Genomic DNA, 6,243 nt, shown 5'->3' with positions numbered 1-6,243 from the left:
TTATAACAAAATTAATAAAAAAAAACTAAGTTTTAAGAAATATTTAAAAAGAAAGTTATAAAAAATATTTGTAAAAGTTTCTAAAAGAAGTTTGGACAAATTAGAAATAAAACTTATAAAAAAAACTAGGTCAAAATAAAAACAGGAAGAAGAAGGTATCAATTTTGCAATAAAAGATAAATTTATAGGTTAAAAATGGTAAAAATGAAAAGTTAGGGATTACGTGGTTAAGATAGATAAGTGGAAAGGTTTTCTTTGTTACTCATTCAAATTTTGGAAAGGTTTTAATTTTGGAAATGATTTATAAAAGAACCGTTGGAATTAGGAAGTCCAAAGGGTTGGGTCGGTGTGTATTGGCGCCTAATTTATACCTTCTTCAGTCACTCATAGTCATCCCGCTGCTCTCCAAACACAACCAGAGACATGTTTCAGTGAAGAAGAAAAGAAGAAGAAGAGGGTTTTATTTGTAGGCACCACCTTCTTCTCTTTTTCTTCTAGCGACACCACCGTTTTCTCTCTCTTTCATTATCCGGCGTTCAACAATCCTCTGTGTTTCCCTCTTCGTCTGTTAGTTAAAGTTCTTGATTTTTTTTTGTGTGTATTATTGATTTTGATTTTGTTTTTGTTAGGTATTTTCAATAGGCCAAGAAGATTCTTCATGTCATTACTGGATTCATCGGTCAGTTTGGTTTACCATCATCATCGATCAAGAAAAAGATCAAACACTATACAAAAGGATCTTTTTCCGCTGATTTCTAGGTATTGTGTTTACTTGTATCTTTTCAATACGTGTTTTAGGCTAAGTGTATGGCAACTTTTTACGTCATGAAACTAATTTTTTTCTTCTAAGCATGTTTCATCATCGCTAAAAGGATCAAACACTATACAAAAGGTATATTAATGACATAATTTTACTTAATTGCAGCCTTTATTTAACACTACGACCTCTCTGGGTTTTTTCTCTTTCTCCATTTATCTTTTGATTCGATGGTTTTTTGAATCAGGTCGCCAAATTGAAACCAAAGCATCCATCAAACGAAGATGATTTGCTCAAGCAAGTGGTGATGTCGGTAAAATTTAAATAGTTTTGAAACTCAAAAAAGTATTGTTTATCTGTGCAGTTTAAGTGTTTGATGAAATGTCTTAATTAACCTAAAGAGTTGTTTTGCTTTGTTTTGAGGGTAAAAATGTTGCTGGATTAAATTATGTAGAGAGAAGTAAATAATCACAAACCAAATTAAAATATTAGACAACTTATTGAGTTATTAGAAATTCAATTAGGGAAAAGATAATTTATTGTTTGTGTTTGTAACTCTATTAGAAATATAAGTGTACTTTGGTTCTAACTAAAAGTTTCATATAAAGTTGTGTGTTTCTGTTTAATAAAGTTATGTTTCCTTTCCAATTAAATTAAAATACATGAGATGTTCCACTTCCACAACCAAATCTGTTTATAGATGTTCACAACATTCATCACATGTTATAATGTTTTCCTTTCCTATTAAGTAACTTGTTTAATATCCAAATGAATGTGCAGGCTTTTTTGTTGTTTCTTCAACTGACATGGATCCTAGGTATCAACAAGTTTGTGGATCTTTTTAACATGAATCATTTACCCCTGCTTCTTCTTCTTAATGATGCTGATGTTTACTTTTATATATTTGATGGGGTGATAATCAAGTCTCTTTGGTGAATAAAATCATTATATATGAGAATATTGTAAGTGCTCTCTTTTCATTGTTTAATAATATCTTTGAAAAATAAAAAGGTTATGGTATGTGCAGCTCAAGACATTGGAGACAAGCCCTGTTATGTTATCTGGTTTCATTAACAGAAGAGGCTAATAATAATGCACAGGTAGCGTAATTGCATCTGCATTCCAGTTATTCTCATTAACAGAAATCCTTTCCATTTCCTGTCAATCATACACATGACAAATACCAATTCATTTGACAAATTCCATTCATTTCAAAAGTATTTTGTGAACCACTTCCCTACATTACTCCGAGACTGATTGTTATTCTTAATTTCAACTTGTTTGACAAATTCCATTCATTACTCTGCAACAAGAAAAGGTTTTAGAAACCAAATAAAGAGCTTATGTTATGGTGGAGAAAAGGTAAAGAAGATCCCCTGAGAATCAAAGTGTGAACATGTATGTTTTTACCCTTAAAACTATAAAACACTTGTTGCTTTTTATGTTCTTATTTAGCTTTGCATTGAATCTCAAGTAAGGGTGTTGGGTGGTTATGCCTTTCTGTTACGAGATTATGAGAACTTGCTTTATCAAATTACTGTCTTCTATCCACTGATTACAAAAGATATGAGTCTATGACCCTGTTTGTGTATTTCCAGAAATACCCCTATGTTCCTAAAACTCATGCAGTCATGCTTGTGTATTATCTCTAAGAAATGATGGGATTAACTTACTCTATGACATTGCTATAACTGGGTAGATTTTTTCAAGCACAATTCTATAATAGGAAAAATGAAACTACTTTAGTATTTCTTGCATTTAAACCAATATTAATGAATGATGTTCCTGTTTCAGATGTGGATGTTCCTGAGATGAAATATACGTCCGATGATCAACCATCATATCCTGTTGGTGTAATTTGTGTGTGTTCCAAGGCTACTACAAAGATGAAGTGCAAACGTATGTTATGTATAAATATAATAATCCTTAGTCTCTTCTCTTCTGCTTTTGGCATGCATTAGACTGATGTCAATGGGACACAAATTCAAAATTGCAATTTTATAATTAACATTTCTAAGATTTTGTGTAATTGATGAAGAAGAAGGATGCATGGTTTGGCTTCATACATGGAGGCGGCTTAAAGATTATATTCATGGGTAAGATATAATAAACTAATCTTTAAAGTAAAACTTGAAAGATACAAATACAATGGTGAAGGAAATTGCAACTAGATTTAGAGACAAAATTGCAAGTTTGATTCTGTCAGCCTTTTTATGAATATCATGATGCTCTGGTCAAATCTCTTTCTGTGGGTATGTGATCATGAAAGAATCCAGCACCTAATAATGCTCTTTCTTGTTTCTCTTTCATTGATTTGCGTTTTACTAATTGTGTTAGGTTTAACACATTGTTGTTTTTTGTTGGTTTGTTTATGAAGTTAAATCATGTAATGATTGTCTATTAACATTTTTACTCGATTCTAATCTAATTGTAGCTTTGGCTAACAACAAAAACATTGTCATCATGGGTTATTATTAGGGTCATCTAATCTAATCTGCGACACTTATCAACACATAGATTCTTCCCCATGTTATATGAATTTCTGAAGAATGTAAGCGAATCTTAATTTATGTATTTCATATACTAATTTGTGGTTATTTGATAGGATAACTGGAGCAGTCAAGAAGAGCATATAGAAATCTAGAAATAAAAAAAAAACTAAATGACCATGTATGATGCAAAGGTAAGAAAGTACATTGTTATAGCTAATTTGTGGTTATTTGATAGGATAAAGGTTTCTATCTCTTAATTCACTTGTGCTTTTTTTTTTCTTTTCTGTTCAAGTCTACTAAAATAGAATTTTTTTCTTTAATAGGACATTATATATACATTTAGATGTCTACCTAATTATAGCCTTGTACTTTCATTTTTTTTTTCTTATTGCTTTGAAAGTTCTACCCCATTATACATACCATTGTACTTCCAAGTGTTTTCTTATTGTGAAATGATACTTTTAATAATCCACCCATTTATAGCATCGTACTTCCATTTTTTTTGCTTATTATGACATTATACTCTAAATTTTTTACCTAATGAAGCGGTGAAATTGCTTTGCTTTTTGAAACTTTAATCAATCATAGCATTATATTTTAAGTTATAGCGTTATAATTTTAATTATTTTTTACCTAATGAAGGGGACTATAGTTTCCCATGGAAGCCCGATTGTAAATGGTTTTTTTCTAGTGGAAGTCCTGAAATTAAGTATTTGCCAATTGTTTCAACATTATTTTGTTGTAATATTTATTGCCCATGCTTATTTCAGTTATATGTATCTTATCTTCCTTTGGCACACATTTATGAAAGGTCCAACCGGATCATATTGGCATACTATGGTTGGTGGCTCAGCTGGATTTTATCAAAGAGTAAGAAACAAAAATGTTATGTTTTTTCCGAATTAAGTTCATGATAATGATTTTTTTTATTGTACTTAATCACATAATGGCAAAACTGATGTTTCTTTATTACTTGATTACTGTATTTTCATTCGTGTAGGATAACTTGAAGTTGTTGGATGACATGGCATAACTGAGACCTACTATATATTCTATAGCGTTCCAGGATAATGTAACAGAGTACGCCTAGTAATTTGTTACAAAAGATTCTTGTTATTTGGTTGATTCTTTTATTTTTTATTTTTTTAAAAATGTGCTTTTATTTGGCAAATTAGGATATCAGGGAAGAGAAATGCCACATCGTGTGGTCTTTTGTGGGTTGAAATATTAATAACAAGTGGTCAGTATAAAGAAGATGTCAGTTTTTACCGTTGTATAACTGATGAGGTAATAATCAATTCTCTTTTGTGATTAAAAATATTATATATGAGAATATTGTTAAACAAGCATCTTATTGTTACATTTTCTTTCAACCAAACCAATCATCTTAAAAAAGTTTGGATTTCATCTCGTTTTTTTGGTGGCAATTTTTGTTACTTGATCCTATATTAATATTTTAATAGATAATTTTCATTATTGAATATCAATGATTTTGTAACAATAATTAAATACAGTATATAAATGATTTATCTATCTTTTTTTTAAGTATTTTTTAAATTTTGGTCGCTGAATGTAGCTGATTTTTTTTTTTTTAATTTTGGTTCTTTTTTGAGGTTTATAACTTTTTTGATCTTTGTTTCTAGTAAAATGACAATAATTTTGGGAACAAATCTGCAAAAAAAAAAAAATAGCCAAATTACTTGGAACAGGGACCAGAAATGTTACAAGAACCTCAAATAAGGACCCAAATTGATAAATTAGGTATACAATCAGGGACCGAATGTATATTTTACTCTGCTCTCTAAGTTTTTGTGGTCTATATTCTTCTGAAAAGTTGTGTCTTTTTGTATAGGATAAAACATGCCATTCTTGCATACAGAAATGCTCTTTCTGTAGAAGCCATATTTTGTGTGCCACACAGACATTGCCATTTGCAAAAGGTTAAATTTTTTATTAGTTGCTAATCAATCACTTTGACATTTCAGTTGCTGATCTTTTTGTCATTGATAACTATTGTGCATCCACCCTTGCAATTCACCTATCAGAGACAAAAGATTCCAATGGGAGAGGGGACCACAGACAACCACGAGGGAACTACAAAGTTAGCAGGACAGCAGGGGCATTTTGGGAATTAAGGCAGATCCTCTGTCATTTTAGGTTATATAATATGGGAGGGCCTTTGTTAGAAAGGCAGGCAGAATATTTTAGAAGTTTCTTCTTCTTTTGTGAGACCATAGCATCTCGAATTGCTATATCTTTCCTGTTCTTCATTTGTTCTTGATTTGTTATGAAGTCACTTAATTGATAACTTCTGTTGTTTTGATAGTTAATCATTTGGTTCATTTCTTTAAGATTCTTTATTGAAATGAAGCTACAACCTTCAAGAACTCATATTGAATGATAATATAATATATATATATATATATATATATATATATATATATATATATATATATATATATATATATATATATATAGGTGGTTGAAAGGATAGATGAGCTTGATCCCATCTCTTCCATCAACAACTGGGTGGGGTTAAAGGTTAAGTGTATGATTTTCTAAACTTATTGCTCAGGTAACTTCAAAACCTTTTGTTGAGTCACATTCACATTAATTAAGTTCCATCCATCAGATGTGTAAGTAAATGCCAATTGTGTCACCATTAATTTGTTCCCCATGCTTTATTTCAGTTACATAAATCTTATCTTCCTTTGGCACACCAACAAATTATGAAAAGTCCAACCAGATCATATTGGCAAACTATGGTGGCTCAGTTGGAGTAAGAAACTCAAACTTTATGTTCATGATAATGATAACTTTATTGTACTTGATCACATCATGGCAAAACTGTTGTTTCTATTTGAATTAATGGGGAACAAATTAAAACTTTACACTGTATTGAATTTGTTGGATGACATGGCATAACTGAGACCTATTGTATTATGCCAGTGTTCCAGGATTATGTAACAGAGTATAAATTTATGGAAAACGCCT

General features: G+C 30.5%; 1 long non-coding RNA gene across 6 annotated transcripts; it reads left to right on the top strand.

Annotated features, from left to right (window-relative positions):
* Window positions 1-278: 278 nt before the first annotated feature.
* Window positions 279-5,600, top strand: LOC111907272 (uncharacterized). 6 transcript variants are annotated; one of them, XR_002855476.3, is made up of 15 exons: window positions 279-466; window positions 630-759; window positions 851-892; window positions 1,005-1,070; window positions 1,538-1,574; window positions 1,682-1,719; window positions 1,785-1,857; window positions 2,552-2,656; window positions 2,796-2,853; window positions 3,363-3,440; window positions 4,020-4,119; window positions 4,250-4,329; window positions 4,425-4,536; window positions 5,102-5,189; window positions 5,295-5,600. It is a non-coding gene; the product is annotated as an uncharacterized LOC111907272 (long non-coding RNA). The 6 variants fall into 6 exon arrangements; XR_002855477.3 differs by adding an exon at window positions 2,076-2,155 and having other exon boundaries at window positions 279-759; XR_002855479.3 differs by having other exon boundaries at window positions 279-759; window positions 873-892.
* The last annotated feature ends 643 nt before the right edge of the window (window positions 5,601-6,243 follow it).

Source organism: Lactuca sativa, chromosome 5 (genome assembly GCF_002870075.4).
Source record: "Lactuca sativa cultivar Salinas chromosome 5, Lsat_Salinas_v11, whole genome shotgun sequence".
Taxonomy (NCBI): domain Eukaryota; kingdom Viridiplantae; phylum Streptophyta; class Magnoliopsida; order Asterales; family Asteraceae; genus Lactuca; species Lactuca sativa.
The sequence above is the reverse complement of the archived record's forward strand: the minus strand, read 5'-3'. Positions and strand labels throughout refer to the sequence as shown.